This window comes from Adiantum capillus-veneris, chromosome 28 (genome assembly GCF_014529385.1).
Source record: "Adiantum capillus-veneris isolate H3 chromosome 28, ASM1452938v2, whole genome shotgun sequence".
Lineage (NCBI taxonomy): Eukaryota > Viridiplantae > Streptophyta > Polypodiopsida > Polypodiales > Pteridaceae > Adiantum > Adiantum capillus-veneris.
In genome coordinates this window covers 83,421,096-83,440,103 of record NC_140958.1, presented here as the reverse complement: position 1 = coordinate 83,440,103, position 19,008 = coordinate 83,421,096, and positions in this window count along the sequence as shown.

Below are 19,008 nucleotides of genomic sequence, written 5' to 3'. Positions count from 1 at the left end.
TAATTAGTTAAGATCTAGTTAATCTAAGCATCATAAGCAATCATGATGTCATAATAATCAATATCTAATTCTCTTAAATGATTTTCTCATGTTAAACTGATCATTTAATATGGGGAAGTGCCAGGGGAGAAAAAGCTAGAATATTGGTTAAGCTAGCAGATCGGCCACAGTAGGGATCCAAAGGAGGGAAAATAGGGATCCAAAGGGGGGGCCATCTGCAAAAGATCCATGTGCAACAATGGGCTAAAAAGACCTAAGGTTCATCCCATTAAGACTTCCAAAATGCTAAGGTTCCAAAAATCAAAGGTTGTGTCCAAAGGTCAACCTTAAGGGAATTGGATGCTTTGTGTTTGTACAAAAAAGTCTTTGCAATCCCTACTTGGGAGGGGGCGATCCTTGCATGTAGGGGATGAGAGAGAAAGCCACACACACAAACAAGCTCCGTTTACACAAAGGAAATGAGGGACACTTGTCAGCTCCCTAGGCCAGATACCCACAAGGTGTACCCAATTCCTATTGGATGGCCTTGGAGGTGGACCAATGAGAATTAGGCTAGAGTAAATCTAGTTTAATTAATTTAAAAAACACTTAATAAAAGAACCAATGAAAATTAAGTCCTCTAGAAGACTATTGGACAGTCTCCCAAGGGGTCCAATGAGCATTCAACAGCCCAATGGCTTGCCTGATTCCTATTGGCTAGGAGGCAAACGGGTCCAATGAGAGTTTAGTTGAATTATTAAATTACCTAAAGCTCTCACAAAAGGGGAAAGGGGGACACATGTTAGAAGACTATCACTTATGCTGCTTAATTGTCATTGGCTAGGCCTGGTGAGGTCCAATGGGAGGATAGCAAGAGCAATTAGCAAGAGGGCTCGCCCAAGAGAGAGAGGGGGCTGATTTTTGCAAGGCATTATCACACACACACTCACACAATCTCATGTGTGAAGTAAAGAAAACTATCTCTTCCCAAGCTTTAATGGAGAGCTCATCACCTACTCTAAGCTTGTGATATAGAAGCCTACACCGACACACTCTTGGCATGTGGATGCAAATCCAACCAAGAGCCAAGATTCAATGCATGCTCATCTACTCTACCATGCTAATTACTAATCTAAGATATGCTAATATGAGTGATTATGTGAGGAGATGTACATCTTTCTCATAAGATACTCCTTCTTCCTCTCAATCTACTCTCATACCCTGCTAGCTCTCACCATCTTCGAAGGTGTGTGAGGTCTTGGGTCTGAGACCGAGGATAATTGATGTTGTGTTTGCTAAGTGTTTTGCTTAGTGCATGAAGCTTTCATCTTCATTTCACTAGCTAGTCTTGAAGGAACACAAAGAATTGTATTGTACAATGTCTCTCTTGATGGGAGAAACCATAATACAAAGCCTTTTGGAGGGGGGACCGGCTCCATGCAAATCCGGTCCTCAATTGTTGTCAATAGCTTAATTTCTCTCTCTTCTGAAAGTATTGTTCATGCTATCTAGCTAGGTGTTATGCTTTTTGTTGCTCTCTCCACCCAAGCACTCTTGTAATTCTCATTAGGAATCTATTCTAATGAAATGCCCACTATGTTCATGCTAATTTCCGCTACACACAAGTTTTTAGGCCATTAAATGTTACAATAAGAAGTAAGAGGGAGGCATAGTGAGAGAGAATGAATCATTGATTAGTGTTAATCAAGTCTCATGATCAAGGAGAAGCTCAAGGACTCCATAGCCACACACCTCAAGAGCTCTCACCAAAGAGTGCTCTCAACCAATGAGCTTGAGAACCTTAATTTCTTTTACACACTACCTTATATACCTAGGTTAAAAATATGCAATGTACGGGTGCCCAAGGCCTTTAGGGCTCACCACTTACTGAATCTGCAACCTAGGCACAATAAGTGACATATTCTTTACAACTTCGAACTCCCATTGAGCCCGTAACACATTAAAATATTACAATGGCTTGAAATAAATCGAGAATTTACAATATGTGACCATTTTGGGAAAATGTGGAAAATGTGTAATTCCAATCTTTACTGCTTCTTCGTATTCATTCTCAATGTGCATTCATACGTCTTCAGTCTTTAGCAGATTGATGTTGACTCAGTTAACATTCCCCCCTTTCTATTTTAGTGCCCGTTCTTGGGCACTGTTGAAAAGTATCTGTGGAGGCTGTGGAAGGTATTTGATTGGTTGTTGATGGGTTGATTGTCTTCATTTGTCATTGAATTTGTTGATGAGGTTCAATTTGTTGCAGCATCTTCATTAGTCGGAATATGTCTGATGTGAGACATGATGTTGCATTTGTCAATGTAATAGCATAATGATGAGGCTGTTGTTTATTTAGAGAAAGTATGTACAAGTGAAGTAGAACGATGAGGTTCTAAATTAGGGTCTAATACCTAGATGACCAAAGGAAAAAACCCCAGTGGGAAAAAAGTGCCTTTGGGATATGCACATTATTGGAGTACTTATTAGCATGAAAATATTAATAAAGTACTGAAGGGATTACTCATGAATAGATATGTATTTAAAAAATGTGATATCCATGGAATTGTACTGGGCCGACGCCAATTTGTCAAGGTCAACACCAAGAGATGGGGAGCGTTGGGCAATCACCAAGCCTGCTATTCGCTCGGTGCAGACTTGATCATCACATGTAATGATTTTAACCCCAATGTCAATACCAACCGATAGGGAACGTTGGGCAGTCCACAAGCGTCCTATTCGCCCCGTAACTGTCGTATGTAATGAATTTAAGAGCAACGTCAACACCAAGTGATAGGGAGTGTTGGGCATTCCCCAAGCTTCCTATTCGCCCAGTTTTGACTCAACTTTATTTTTGTAATCACATCACCATGGTCTTCATTGTCGGTTACATCAAGGTCAGCACCAAGTGATAGGGGGCATTGGGCAATCCCCAGGCATCCTATTCGCTCATTATTGACTTCACTAAATTTTTTCTTTCTGTTGTCTCTTATCATGTCCCAAGGTCTTTGCTAGCGCTTCTAACGACTTTATCATCAGGGTCAACACCAAGCGATAGGGAGTGTTGGACAATTCCCAAGCATCCTATTCACTCAGTAGTGACTTATTGTGTGACTTGTCTTTGTTTTGTCGGTTATCATGCCCCAAGGTCTTTGTTGGTGCTTGTAACGGCTTTAACACCTAGGTCAACACCAAGCGATAGGGAGTGTTGGACAATTCTCAAGCATCCTATTCGCTCAGTAGTGACCCCACTGCATGGCTTTGTTAGTTACCATAAAATTGGTTTGTTGCCTGTTGTAGTCCACTCAAGGTGCATAGGTGGAAGCAAAAAGAGTGTCTAATGCATATGTCCAATGATGGGACATCCTATTTATGCATACACAAAAATGCATGGAAAACAATATGTTGTGCAAGAAAGATTTTGAGGGGTTCTTTAGAGAGATGGTGTAGCTATGAAAGCATATGACATGGCTTTGTAAGCTGGCACCCCTTTAAGAATGGTTTTTGTTGTCGAGGATATGTGCTCTCATCTTACTGTGCATTGTGCGTGAGTCTTGGACTCTATGACACTCCCCCAATTGTAAGTCAATAGACTTTGACTCTTATGCTCATCTCATCCAGCCTGAGCAACATGACTTTAGATATGCTCAACTCTTTCAGCTTGAGCGTAAGCCTAATAAATACGACTCTTAGCACAGAGTTTTATATGACTTGAAGCTTTGGGACTAATTCCTTGCTCATTTTATGGCTCAGCAGCCCGCCAACTCTGACTATGCCAAAGAGTGTTTTTTGCACCCTGGCGACTTGACTTTTCATATTCTTGTGCTTATTACAAACATTTCTTCAGGTAAAAGTAAGCTTGAATCCTCAAAAAGAGGATTAGTGAAGGACCAAGTTGGCATTGAAGGTTTCTTTTGCCATACCTGTTTTATCATCTTTGAATCTGCATTCCTGTTGGTTGGGTTGTCCTTCTTTGACTGTGAAGACTCCATTATCTATTTGATTCTCTAATTAGGCATGTTGATATGAGTCTTTAATGTTGTTGTAGGCCTCCGTTCATTGTCGGCATTTGGTTTTTGACTAGGAGCATTGGAAGATTTAGGAATCCAAATCTCTTGAGGACCTTTGTATCTCCATTGTTGACTTTTTTGAGCTCTAGGTCTTGTTGAGTTCTTGAGATCTTCATGTAGGTCTAATGTAGTTGCAGTTGGCTTGCAATTGATTGGTAGACAAATCTTTGTATACCGTATATAGAATCCTTGTCCAAGAGGAAGATTCTTCGAGATCTGTCTTTTTTCTGGATCCTCTTGAGAGTTGTGGTTGACCTTAAAATGTTTCAATGTTGTTCTATTGTATACCTGCTTCTTAGGTATCCTAGGATATTGTCGAGGTTGATATCTTGTGGGACTTCTTTCTTGAGAGGGACTCTGAAGTTACTTCATATGCTCTTACCTTCGGTTTTTGTACCCATATGTGTTTATTACCTTCATAATACTCTTGTTCTTTCAAGCTCCATCGTGATGCTATCCATCCCATGTGTTTGTCTTTCTGTGTTGATTTCTTGTCTTTAGTCCAAACCGGATCATTGACTTTGACTAAGCTGCTCGGAACAAACTCTTGCTTTACTTTCTTTTGCTTTCTTGAGTACTTTGGCTGAAATATCTTTGCTTTTCTGGGTGTCTCCTTAGAGGTTTCCGTTGGTTCAGCAATTGACTTTAAGTTTTGAAAGCCTGACTTGCATGAAGAAGCTAATCCATGAGGGTTCTTTGATGTAGAGATATATGTTGTCACATCTTCTTTGCTAGTCGGTGGAAGGTCCACTTTAGCTTTACCTTTGTCTTCTGATTTGACTAGCATTGTTTGATTGATCTTTGGGTTTCCTATTTCTTCTTGGTTTTCTGCAACCCCGTTCTTCTTAACTTCTAGCTTTGGTTGCATTCTCTGCTCAATAGCTATTGTGGTTGCTCTTTGTTTTGTTTGATATGCACTTCTTATTGCATGATTTTCTTTAAGTTCTTTTGAAGTTTTATTCGATGGAGATGAATCATCTTCAATAAGCTTTGCTTTGGTTTAAGTCTCCATTTTAACTATGCTTGAGGACTTTATGTTGTCATCTGTGGGTGACCAATCTTGGTCTTCATTCTTTGTTTTCTGTGATGACTGCATCCTGTTTACATTCTATATCTCTAACATCTTCTAGGCTATTGGCATTCCCATTATGATGTTGTCTGGCATATCCTTTGTTGTGATCACATGGAATTGGGCTATGATGATCTGTGAACTTTCTTCAATAGTTGTGGAGATGATTCCCCAGCATTCTGCTCGTTTGTTTCTTGATATGCTCACAAATTCAGGAGCATCTTCCAGTTGTGGTTGGCCACATCTTTTCCAAGTGCAAAAAGACATGAGGTTCTTGTCTGACTGAAATCTAGCTTTACTTTACTTGCCAGTTTTTCTTCGTTTTCACTAGTGATGTTACACTTGATATTCTTAGGATTTCTTTTTGTATTGACTGCTTTTGTTGTGGCAGTGTCCTTTGGTTCAACTTTATCTGCATTTTCCTCGCTTTGAACACTTACTTCCGTTGATGTCGACTCGTATGACTGTGATTATGCACTTTTTTGCAATTTTTGAGCATCGTCCTCCTGCACTTGAGTAACCTTTGATCTTAGAAGATCCATTGTACTTTCTAGTAGAATCTGTCTCTTTGTAGGAGATTTTGGTGGTGACCTTTGTGTAGCTTTCTGAACTTTAGGTTTCATTGACTTTGCCTTTTCTATCACCTGTTTGGCTTTGCATCATCTTCAGATAGTCTTTGACTTCAGTTGTACCATCCGTATGGGTTTGTACAAGGTCATGACCTTGTTGGTATTCATTACCATGTGCATCTTGATATGTATATGTGAGCTTGATCACATGTAACTGTTTGAACACTATTGGATTTTCTGGCTTTTGACTTTGATTTGTGGAGATCAACTGAAACTTTTGTCCTTAATGATCTTCATGTAAGCATTTTTCTGCAGATTCTGAGGGAATCTAGGTCAATTGGAAACTTCCAACAACCATATGGTCTTTACATGGTTTTGCTTTAAAGAGGTCTATTGGATAGAATCTCTAGGGCTTCTAACTGGTGTAGCATTTCCTGGTACATGAGCTGAGCTTGATGGATTTATAGCTCCCCCCTTCCTAGGGTGATCACTATAGCCTTCTTCATTGTAAGAGTTCAAAATTGGTTGTCTTTGATTTAGTCTCACCTTTTGGGACTGTGAAGGTACACTTTGGGTAGCATTGTTGATGGTTGGCATCTGTAAACCTTCTACATAGTTTCCTATGTATCTCCATGAAACATGACAAATTATTCCCCAAGTCAAGCTGTAGATGACATCATCTTTGCCCTGATATTGTCTTTCCCATGGGTCTCCTATGATATGAGCTTCTATGGTTTCAGGACCTAATGCATCATAGATGCTACTCTTGTCTGTATCTACGATTGTTTTGATCAAAGTATATGTTCGTTTGGTCACAACATTGAAGCTTAATTTCCGATGGAGGAGATTTGGATCTGAACAGATTTCTGGGTTTACTCGGTTAATATCCTTCAGCTCTAGAGAGGATGGGCTATAATAGATTCTTTCCTCTAAAATGGACCATCATTTTTTATCTATCACTGGACGCACTTCTATGAACTGGTATGTGGGCCGTTCAAACATAGGTTGATCCTTTCTGTATAGTTTTTGTTTTTGGTCTACATAGTGTGTATATGAATTATGTGTACCATACAAAGCTAACATCATTATGTTTGATGTGTCCCTTAGACTCGTGAATGATTGCACACTTGTGTCAGTGGGTGCAAAATCATTTGAAAATTTAACAGTCTTTTCAACCTTTGGTGATATCTCGATACCTTGACTAAAGTCATGCAAGAATTTGTTGTTCAAAGAATCAATTTTAAGCTTTTCAAGTGCCTGTGCATCTTTATGTTGATTTTGTACTTGCAGTCTTTTTACTGATGCTTCTAATGGTAATCCAAAATCGTCTGATTGCATTAAAAGTGATAAGTTAGTTTCACTTACATCAAGATTCTCATTTCCAATTTTCTATGTACCTTGCTTGGCGGTTGATGTATCCCTGTTGTCTGGATTTCTTGGACAATCTTCAGAAAAATGTCCACCTTTTCGTCCACAATCTGAGAAATACACCATGACTGGTGGTATTTTGCCTGGTTCTGTCATGTCAAGCTCTAGCTGAGAAGTTTCTGCTTCTATGCTTGCCAAATTGTCGGCATCTTCTTTCAGAACACTAAGCATCAAGTTGTAGATTGCTCCATCTTGACCTTTGTATCGTCTTTGGCTTGGTTCTCCAGTTAGACTTGCTTCTATTGGCTAATCTATTGGATCTTGCAATTCTGGCTTGCGACTGTAGATCTGACCATTGTAATCCATGTACAATGACCCCTGATTTCATATGCACTAAATGTATGTTTTGCGGACTTGTACAGGTCTTTGGATAAACACTTGGGTTGACTATCTGAACTTCTATCTGCACTTCATCTTTGAGCTTGCAATACCTGGCTCCACTGAAGTTTGTGAACATCTGGGAGTTATCTAAATCTGGCTTTACTCCGATCAATAGGATCTTGGCTCGTGTGCTGCTTTTGCTGCTCATAAGATACCTATGACCTTCTGAATTTGCATATAATACTTTATCTCCATTGCATCCATATAGCTGCAAAATTTACCCTCTTGCAGTTGTGTACGTGTTGCCACTACTACTGGCTTACTCTGCTGTACTTGAACTCTCGGCTCGATTTGAGTCCATGTCGGCTCAATCTAAAAAACTATCTCCTAGCAGATTTTGGTGTTGATTAGCAGAATTTCTCCTACTCAGTTTTAATAAAACTGCTTGTGGCAAAGCACCTTTGGAGTTGATTGCTCTTCAATCTCACAAGAGTTGATTAACTCTAGCTCGACTGTGTCAGAATTGATTTGACCTTTGAACTGATGAAAATTTGGGACTTTAACAACTTAATTTGCAATCCACCATGATTTGTGTCTGTTCGTCCAATTGGAAGCTGACTTGCAGCGCAATCACTCGCACTAGTCAATTTGTAGCATGCAATTTTTTTGAAATTTATTTACCTAACCCTCCACTGCTTGGAGTTGGCCTTTTTGCTCGTTTTTCGGCTGCTCTCTGATTTGCTTTTGAGCAGTTTTCCCGGTGTGATTCTCAGCTAGCGGTGTTTGCTCGGTATGCGATACACTACTTCCCCGCTTTGATTTTTAATTTTCTGACACTTTCTAGCTCCTTCTGGTTTTTTCAGTCTTTTTCTGGCACTTTCGACAACTTTCTTTTTATTTTTCTAAAATTTCTGTGAAATTTTGAATTTTCTTAATTTTTTGATATTTTTATGTTTTTTGGAAAAGTTTTGATTTTTTATGTTTTTTTGAGAATTTTAGAAATTCTTTTAATTTATTTTGATTTTTCCGAATGATTTTGGATTTTTGTGAGTTTTTTACTATTTTTGTGATTTTTCTAAATGTTTTGTTATTTATGAATTTTAATGATTTTTCTATGTGTTTTTTATTTTTTAAAGAATTTTCTAAGAGTTTAGTTTTTATCTTTTTTTCTATTTTTTGGTAAATTTTTAATGATTTTAGTTCTTTATATATATATATATATATATATATATATATATATATATATATATATATATCTATTGGATATTTTGATTTTAATTTTTTTTAATGTTTTTAATTATTTTTGTTTTTTTATTTTATTTATTATTATTATTATTTTGATTTTTTTATTTTTTATGAGTTTTTTAAAATTCTTTTTATGATTTTTGTATTTATTTATTACTATTTTTATTTATTTTTTAAGCCCTTTTTTTATTTTTTACTTGGATTTTTTTAATTTTTAATTTATTTTTCTTAATGTTTTTATGTGATTTTAAATTTACTTCAACTAACCTACCTGGCAGCGACCCCGACAGCGACCTGGCAGAGGCGGCAGTTGACGTCGCGCGTGTGGAAGTTGACTGTCGACGGGACTAGAGGCGTTAATGACGGGCGTGCAGTACAGAGCCTGGCGGGAGGGTGCAGGCAGGCTGGCAGAGATTCGCAACGCAAGCAATGACGTGGCAGCTACAAACTGTTGGAGCCGCGGGCGACGGGACTGCAGGGTGTGTGTGTGTGTGTGTTAAGTGTGAATAAGACAAAATCAGAGAGAGGGTGGGGGAGGTGCACGCACAAGAGAATGGGAAGAGAGAGAGGGAGTTAATACGACAGAGACAAAATGAGGAGAGAGAGAGAGAGAGAGAGAGAGAGAGAGAGAGAGAGAGAGAGAGAGAGAGAGAGAGAGAGAGATTAGAGAGTGAAGCTAGAGAGAGAGTTAGTGGATGGGTTAGAGGGAGGAGAGAGAGTTAGAGAGAGATGGGGAGAAAGAGAGTTAAGAGAGAGAGTGAGTGTATGTGTGTGTGTGTGTGATGGGTGGTGTTCACCCAGAGAGAAAAAGAAGAAGAAGAGAGTTTTAACGTCGTAGGAAATTATCCTAAAAGACCTTAAAGATCTAGTCGACAAGGAGTTGAACTCCAACCTGTTATTCAAGAGAGAAGAAAAGAAGAGTTTTTAATGTCGAAGGAAACTATCGTAAAAGATCGAACAGGTGGCTTTTGGCGTCAACAGAGGAGAGAGGAAATTACAAATACGTAAGCAGGAAACCATTCATGCATCAAAAGGCACATTCGAGAAGAGCCGAAGCTTGAGACCAGTGGGCCGATGCTCGTCGAAGCAACTTTTTTCAATTTTTTAAAATTTTTTAATGCCCGAAAAAGCCAATTTTAGTCCGAAATTAGCCGAAAACGCTACATTTGCCAAAAAATCCCAAAATTTTCCAGAAAAGTCCAAAAATTTCTAGGAATCTTAGAAAATCACCGACATTCATAATAACCAAACATTTACGATATGCAAAAACACACCGAAAATAGAAAATTTTATCGAAAATGCCAAATTCAACAAAATTGTCCACCCGGCCTCTGGAAATAGAAAAACGCTCAAAACTCGACCACGGAGGGCACAAATACGAACAAAAAGATTCCATAAATATGCACACACAAAATAGCTCGTAAAGATTGCAAAATCAATTTTTAATGGAGTTATCCAAAAATTAATGCAAAAACTAGCAAACAATTAGTAAAAAATTGCAAAAATTGTCCAAAAAAAATGTACAAATTCTCCACACATTGGGGAATAGTGCAGCCAAATAAAATTGCCAAATCACATCACTTCAATTGCCAACAATTTTATCCAAAAAAATCAAGACTAAGCCATTAAACCGGCAAAATTATCGACAAAATTAGGTCAAAAATTGACGCAATTAGAGTGTGTAAATCCATGTTTTGAGCAAAAAACACAGCATTTAATCATTACACACATCATTTATGCAATCAAAACATTGAATTAACCATGCAAATTAAACACTTTTTTAGGCGCACACACACACACAATAAAAAATTGGCAGTTTTTACCAATCTTTAGGTGCGCACACAAAAGAGGTTAAATTTGTCAAATTTGCAATGTGACTTCACAAAATCAATAGTTAGGCATGAGCACAACACAAATCAATCATCACAATTGGAAAATCATAATGCACACATTGATTTCTAGGTGCTCAAACATGGGCAAAATAGTGCACACACACCTATAATTAGCATACACACACTCAATTAGAATGTACACACACTTGATTTTAGTGCACACACACCTAAAATTGACCATCCAAGCACGCAATTAACTCAATTAGGCATCCAATTAGCAACACACATTCATCAATTAGCAATTGAAACTTATCAAATTCATATTCTTAAACATTTTGGCATTACGACTGCGTGAAAATGAATAATCGCAAAATTTTCAACCCCTAACATCAACATAGCATTGCATCAACATAGCATAGCATTACATTGCATCATCATCGTGGGATCTCTACACAATTCTACACATCACTAGATTCTAGGGAGGTTGAGAATACCACCTTAATTACCTTTCCGCCGTTGAAGATCAATTGAATGGTCGAATGCTCCAATCCTTCATAGCACATTAGCAAGTTAGCAAAAATTAGTCAAATTAACAAGGGATTAATGAGAAATTAGAGTGTGTAAACACACAATTGGCAAGATATGGTGTCAAATTAGGGAATTATGAACACAATGCTTCATGCACACACATTCAAAATCCACAAGAACATAAACACACAAGTGAAATTAGTGAGGGAACACATTCATTTATGCCACAATTACACTAACGTAGGCCATCGTCCCGGAAACAGCGCCAAATGTTGGGGGTCCCATCGTTGCAATAGCCCCAATGATCAACAAAATTATCAATATGGAGGGATGAGCTACTCGGCTAGGGCATGGAAACACTCACACGGTTAGTGAGCTAATTGTAGCAACACAAATGGTTAACTCTATTAGGTGAGCTTCTCGGCCTATGGAGGAGCTAAGCCGCAATGAAGGGCAATCTCCATATCCACTTCTCTTCACCTCTAATCAACCCAATCACACACACTACAATTTCAAGCCACACACAACACTAATCCTATCATGCAACACACTAATCGCAAGCACACACACATAGATCTATCGAGCACCACACTCCAATCAAACCTACATGCACACACAAGAAAAAGAGAGCAATCACACAAGATTAGAGAGGGATTAACCACTAATTAGTTAAGATCTAGTTAATCTAAGCATCATAGGCAACCCGAGTAGGTCACCTAATAAAAATGTAACCTATCACGTGAGTTCAACAGGAGGGTATTTTAAGTTCTTGAAACTTACATAAATATATATATTCTTTATAACTTGGAACTCCCATTGAGTTCGTAACACATTAAAATATTACAATGGATTGAAATAAATCGTGAATTTACAATACATGACCATTTTGGGAAAACATGGAAAATGTGTAATTCCAATCTCTACTGCTTCGTTTTCATCCTCGATGTGCATTCATACGTCTTTGGTCTTTAGCAGCTTCTATTAACTGACATTGACTCAGTTAACATTAAGAACTTTCTAGAGCCCCAAGCAGCAAATATGTTGTCGGTTGATATTTGGACGGTTGTCCAAATCCGAGAGACTTTTTTAAGTCATGAACCTAGATATTTCGAAAGCAGTTTAAATCTTAGTCACAAATACAAGGGTGCACCTCTATTCCTGACTAGTGATTTGAACCCTACACCGAACCTTTGTGCGGCATTGGAACGCTTGTCCAAATACCATAGATCTTCTCCCTTGCCAAACAATTTCTAAAACCCGAAGCAATACATATGTTGTCGATTGAGATTTTGATGGTTGTCCAAATATCAGAAGCTTATCTCAATCATGAACCTAGGCCATGAGACTTTTAACACTATTTAATCCTCTTTTGCAAACAATCCTAAACCCAAGCTTAGGGAACTTATCTGAATCACTAACCTATCTGAAGCATCAATAATACCAAATTCTCTCTCTTTAAAAAAATTATAAAACCCCAAGCAACAAATATGTTGTCCGTAATCCAAATCATAGAGACTTTTCTTTGAGTCATGAACCTAGGCCATGATACTTTCAAAGCAATTTAAATATTAGCTGCAAAAACAAGTGTGCACCTCTATAACTAGCTAGTGATTTGAACCCTACACCAAACCTTCCTGTGAGATTTGGATGCTTGTTCAAATCCCATAGACCTTCTCCTACGCGAAACAATTTCTCAAATGCCAAGCAATAAATATGTTGTTGATTGAGATTTTGATGGTTGTCCAAATATTAGAAGTTTATCTCAATCAGGAACCGATCATGCGACTTTTAACACAGTTTAAATCTTAACACTATTTTAAAGATCTTAGTCACAAATGTAGGCCATGGATCTGTGCTTTAAAGATTGTGTTTTAAGAAATGTTTAAATGTCAATCCTAAATGCAAACAATCTCAAAACCAAGCTTCAAGGATCTATCTAAATCACTAACCTATCTGAAGCATCAAGAATACCAAATTACCTCTCGTTGAAAAAGTTCTAAAATCCCAAGAAACAAATATGTTGTCGGTTGAGGTTTGGATGGTTGTCCAAATCTAGATTTTTTGAGTCATGAACCTAGGCCATGATACTTCCAAAACAATTTAAATCTTAGCCGCGAAAACAAGCGTGCACCTCTATACTTGGCTATTGATTTGAACCCTACATTGAACCTTTGTGCCAGATTTGAATGCTTGTCTAAATCTCATGGACCTTCTCCCTCGCCAAACAATTTCTCAAACCCCAAGAAATAAATATGTTGTCAATAGAGATTTTGACGGTTTTCCAAAATATAAGAAGCTTGTCTCAGATACAAACCTAGGCCATGAGACTTTTAGCACTATTTAAAGATCTTAATCACAAACCTATCTTAGACTTTTAACACAGTTGAAATCTTAACACTATTTTAATGAAGGACCGGAAGTGCGTTTGGAGACCAAGTACAAAACGGTGGCAAAGAAAGTGAGACCAGTGGGCTTACCTTTACCATCAGATTGCAAGAAAAATCAAGAGCAAGCTTCTTTGCAGCCGAGTCTCAGGGATCCAAAAAGAACTGGACACAAGTTCACAATGGAATACCTAAAAGATATAAAAGTTGGTTGTGAAGAGTTTTTAACAGAAGAAGAGAAGAATATTTTTAAAGAAATGCTTTCAAGACATGGTAAGGCTTTTGATTTCCAACCACATGAGATAGGTTGTGTTGATCCTAATGTTGTTGCACCTATGGTGATCTTCACTATCCCTCATGTGCCTTGGAATCTACACCCAATTCCGATTCCGAAAGCACATTTGCCAAAGTTAATAGAACTACTCAATGAAAAGATTAGCATGGGTATCTTGGAGCCTTCTTGTGCGCCATATTCAAACAGGTGGTTCACTGTGCCTAAGAAGAATGGAGCTTTGCGGTTCATACAAGGTATGCAACCTGTAAACAACGTTACCATCAGAAATGTGGGTACAGGACCTATAGTGGATGAATTTACAGAGGCGTTTGCAGGAAGGTCAATTTACTCAATGGGAGATCTCTATTCAGGGTACGATCAATTTCAGCTAGATATTGAGAGTAGAGATCTGACAACTATGAAAACACCTTTGGGAGTAGTAAGGATGTGTACCTTACCTCAAGGAGCAACAAATTCAGTTGCACATATGATGGATGGGATGAACAAGGTTCTACGTGACTTCATACCTCAAATCACAATGCCATTTCTCATGATGTGCCCATCAAAGGATGTGAAGAGAAAGATAAAGATGAAGCTATGGATTCAAGGGGGTTCCGTAAGTTTGTTGCAGACCATATGGAAGATTGTGAGAAGATTTTGTCAAAGCTGGAAGAAGTTAATCTTACCCTGTCAGGGCAAAAATCTGTATTTGGTGTTAATGAAGTGTTGATCGTGGGGCATATGTGTGGTCCTTATGGTAGAAGGCCTTGTCCAAAAAAGTTAGATGCAATCAAAAACATGAAAGAAACATGTACAACTATAACTGAAGTTCAAAGATTTCTTGGTGCTTGCGTCTTCTATCTTATTTGGATACCACATTATGCACATGTAGCAGATCCCCTTTACAAGTTATTGAGAAAGAATCAAAAGTTTCGATGGATGAAGAGCACACAAAAGCCATGAGAAAGCTAAAGAAGCTACTTCTTTCATCGCCAACCTTGAGAAAGGTAGACTATGCATGTGAGAGACTTGTCATTGTGACAGTGGACACGAGTCCTACAGGGATAGGATGGGCAGTAGGGCAAGATGATGTGATGAAGGAAAAAGGTATGTGGTGAGATTTGGAGCCAAGATTTTGAGTTCTCACCAACGCGATTATGCACAAGTAAAAAGGGAACTATGGGGGGTGGTTACAGCATTGAGGTGTGACAAGGAGTACTTGATAGGGGCATCAGTGGTTGTGGAAACTGATTGTTTGCCTCTTCTTGGAATGATCACACACTGTTCGACTCCTGATATTGTAATGCGATGGTGGATAGCCTACATAAAGTCCTTGAATCCTGAGTTCAAGCATATTGCAGGGAAAGACAATCCAATGGCAGATATGTTATCCAAGGCAAGGTATGAAGATGAACAGGACATGCTTATTGAGGGATGGCTACCTATGGAAGCATCCTAAATGAAGAGATGGAACACCATTTCATGTAGTATGCGATAAGGTTACTCAACAACAAATCATCAAGGAGTTCCATGAAAGTCTATGGGCAGGACATCGAGGTGTATGGGCAACATTTTCCAAGGTAAAAGAAAGGTATTGGTGGAAAGGGATATATAAGGATGTGGCTGAGTTTGTTGAGTCTTGTGTGACATGCCAAATGTATTCAAATGTACAGCATCGTGATGCACTACATCCTACTTATCCATTAGCCATGCATTACAAATGGGTTGTGGACTTGGCTACAATGCCTTTGGGACTTTGGCAAATGAGGTATTTGGTGCTTGCAAGAGAAGATTTGTCTAATCAAGTTGAAGGGCGTGCATTGAGGACAAAGAGTACACAAGCTGTATGTAAATTTCTTCTTGAAGATGTGATTTGTCGCTATGGGTGTGTGGGAAAGGTAACTGCAGATAGAGGAGAATTGGATGTTGATGAAGCAAAGGAATTCTTCTCTAGAATGGGCATCAAACTAGTTTTAACTTGTGCTTATAACCCAGAGGGAAATGGCAAAAGTGAAAGAGGACATCCTCCAATAATCAAAGCTTTAGCTAAGGATTGTGAAGGTAAGCTTGGAGAGTGGCCAAGGTTACTGCCATTTGCATTGTGGGCTAACCGTACAACACATAGTTCAATCTCACTGGCTATATGCCTGTTGAATTGATGTATGGTCAAAAACTTGTGACGCCAATTGAAGATGTAGTTATTACATGGAATCTATTGCCATGGGAAGATGGAATGAGTAGAGAAGACCTTCTTGCATTGCGCATACGGAAACTAGAAAGAAGGCATGGAGACATTGAGCTTGCAAAAGCTCGACTAAAGAATGCAAGGTTGAAAAACAAAGACAGATTTGACAAGATGCATAGGCTTAGACCGAAAGACATTGAAGAAGGTGATTGGGTGTTGTTGTATGATAGTAGCCTTGAAAACCAACACTCTACAATAAGGAAGCTTGCAAGAGATGGTTTGGTCCTTATGTTGTCAAACATGTGCATGGAAATGCAACTTACACCTTGCGTGAACTGGATGGGACAGAATTGAAAATTCCCATTGTAGGAAAAAGAATTAAATTATTCAAAAGAAGAGGGGATTCTGATTTATTTGATGCACAACCAAGTGAAGAGGATGATGAAGCCAACTATATGCAAACTAAGGATGAAAGTGAGAATATGGCATTTGACCATGAGTTTTAATGCTCTACAAATGTTGTTGTGGCACATACCGGAGGATGTGCAGGTTCAAAGGGGTTGGATGTCGTGCCGTGGCACGTACATAGTGTGAAATAAAAATATTTGCCTCACTCTTGACACTTCTCGATGTATGAAAATAAAAGAAATCATGTACATATTGTGATATATGTTGAAGCATCTACTGTGGTCATTATCATGTACATACCTATCCGGGGAGTCATGGCCCTCGATGTGGCGCATTTGCATGCTTTTCCACTTGATAAGATGATTAATTTGGTTTTACAATGTATATATTCCTAGTGTTTCATGGTGGCACACTCATCTCGCCTATAAAGATTGATGCGGACAAAAATTACCAAAAATAGCAGCTAACAGGCCCCGTTGCAAAATTGCATGGAAAGTGACCCAAAATGGTATATTGATGGAAAAGGATGCTTATCTATGCCTTTTATGCTTGTGCGAGTGATCCCACACACTTAGGGATTTTTCTGACTCCGTTTGGGATTTTTTGCATCAAAAATGATATTTTTTGGGTCAAAAATGAGCTGAAAATGGCCTAGTTTTGGTCAAAAGTGTCAAAATGGCCCAAAAATTGACACATCAGCTGAAAATACCATGGAGAAGAGAGAGAAGGGGGTTTTTACAGAAAAAACCTGCAATTTTTCTCTATTGTGTAATAGCTTCCATGGTTGCCCAATCTATGTGTGTTGTAGTCCCGCCTCTTCGCAACCTTGTATCTGAGCTTGTGAGGGAGTGAATTAGGGTTTCCCCTTATCAAAATGGTGTCTGGGCTTCATTATAGAAGCTCTTAAATCTCTAAAAAATCAAAAAATGGTCATCGTGAAGGTGGAAGCTCGAGAATTCCTTTCAACTGTTTGATGCTACAAGTATGTAATTGGGGGCGAGGCTACATGATACCACCAAAGAGGTTTGGGTTTTGATTGAGAATTGTGCTTGTATGAGCATTGAGGTTTTATGGCTGAACATTTAGTGTTCCTAATTGCTCTTTTAAAGTGAAATTGGATGTGATTTGATGATCCTTTCATCATACTCTCGACTACGAAAACAAGCAATTTCCAAGCACGATAGGAAAGAGGGTTTGTGACTTTGTTGTCACGAACGCTCTTAGATTCTCTGTCACCCTTAGAAAGAGGGTTGGTGATTCTCCACAAACGCTTTCTCGCAAAGGGTTTGTGACTCTCATCACGAACTCTCACAGCAGCGAGAGGTTGTGCACCTTCCCAGCTAGACCGCACACTTTCCGACAACGGCACATATCATATGTGTGTCGACTATAGAGCACTAAATAGGATCACTATAAAAAATAGGTTTCCCGTTCCATGGGTAGAAGACCTATTTGATAAGCTACAAGGATCGACCTACTTCAATAGAATTGACCTAAAAAGTGGCTACCATCAAATAAGAATAGTTGATCAAGACATTGTAAAGACCGCATTTCGTACTACGTGTGGTCTTTACGAATACATTATCATGCCTTTTGGCTTGACCAATGCACCAGCCACATTTAACCCTGATGGAGAAGCTATTCAAGCCTCACCCAACCTTTATTGGAGTGTTCTTTGATGATATTATCATCTACTCTAATTCATTAGACGAACACAAGCAACACCTCCAAGTAATATTTCAAGTCTTACGAGAGAATAAACTTTATATAACCGAAAGAGAAGTGATTTTTTCTTACAAGAGATTCACTATTTAGGTCACATTATCTCTCAAGATGGCATCCAAATGGATCCATTAAAGCTAGAGGTAATAAAAGGATGGCCTAATCCAAGGAATCTTCATGAACTAAGAAGCTTTATAGGTATGTGTGCATACTATAGACGCTTCATAGAAAAGTTCTCACAAATCGCAGGACCATTACATGACCTAACCAAGAAAAATGTTAGGTATACATCGTCTGCCAAGGAGAACAATTATTTTGAAAAGCTTAAAGAAAAGCTTATCTCTCAACCTGTGCTTACACTACCGGATCTCTCAAAGCCATTTGAGGTCCAATGTAACGCTTGTGCCTTGGAGCTGTTTTTCTCCAAGAAGGGCACGCCATAGCCTATGAAAGTCAAAGACTTGACCCTGTTGAGCAAGCTCTAGGCATATATGAAAAGGAACTCCTTGCAGTTCTCGTGGAAACACTATTTAGTGGGGACTCCTTTCATTCTGTGGACAGATCACCAAAGCCTTAAGTACTTCATGACGTAGACCAAGCTCTCCGCACAAACAAATGAGGTGGGCAAATTTCCTTTTGCAATTTCATTTTCATATTGCTCACATTGCTAGCAAGCATAATCAAGTAGCTGATGCACTCTCAAGACGACTGAGAGTGAATGCGGTTTCCATAGCAACTCACAATGATCTATCTTCTATGATAGATGAGTATGCTATTGATCCCGATTTTAGAGATGTGATTTCAGCCCTTGCATTAGGGAAGAAAGAGGAACCATTTACTTTACAAGTATCTTCTCTATGGCAATAGACTACGTGTTACTAACTCACTACATGAGAAAGTAATGTATGAATCTCATGCTCCTCCTTATGTGGGGCATAGAGGGATTGAATCTACCCTAAAAGGGATTGAAACATATTTATATTGGCTTGTC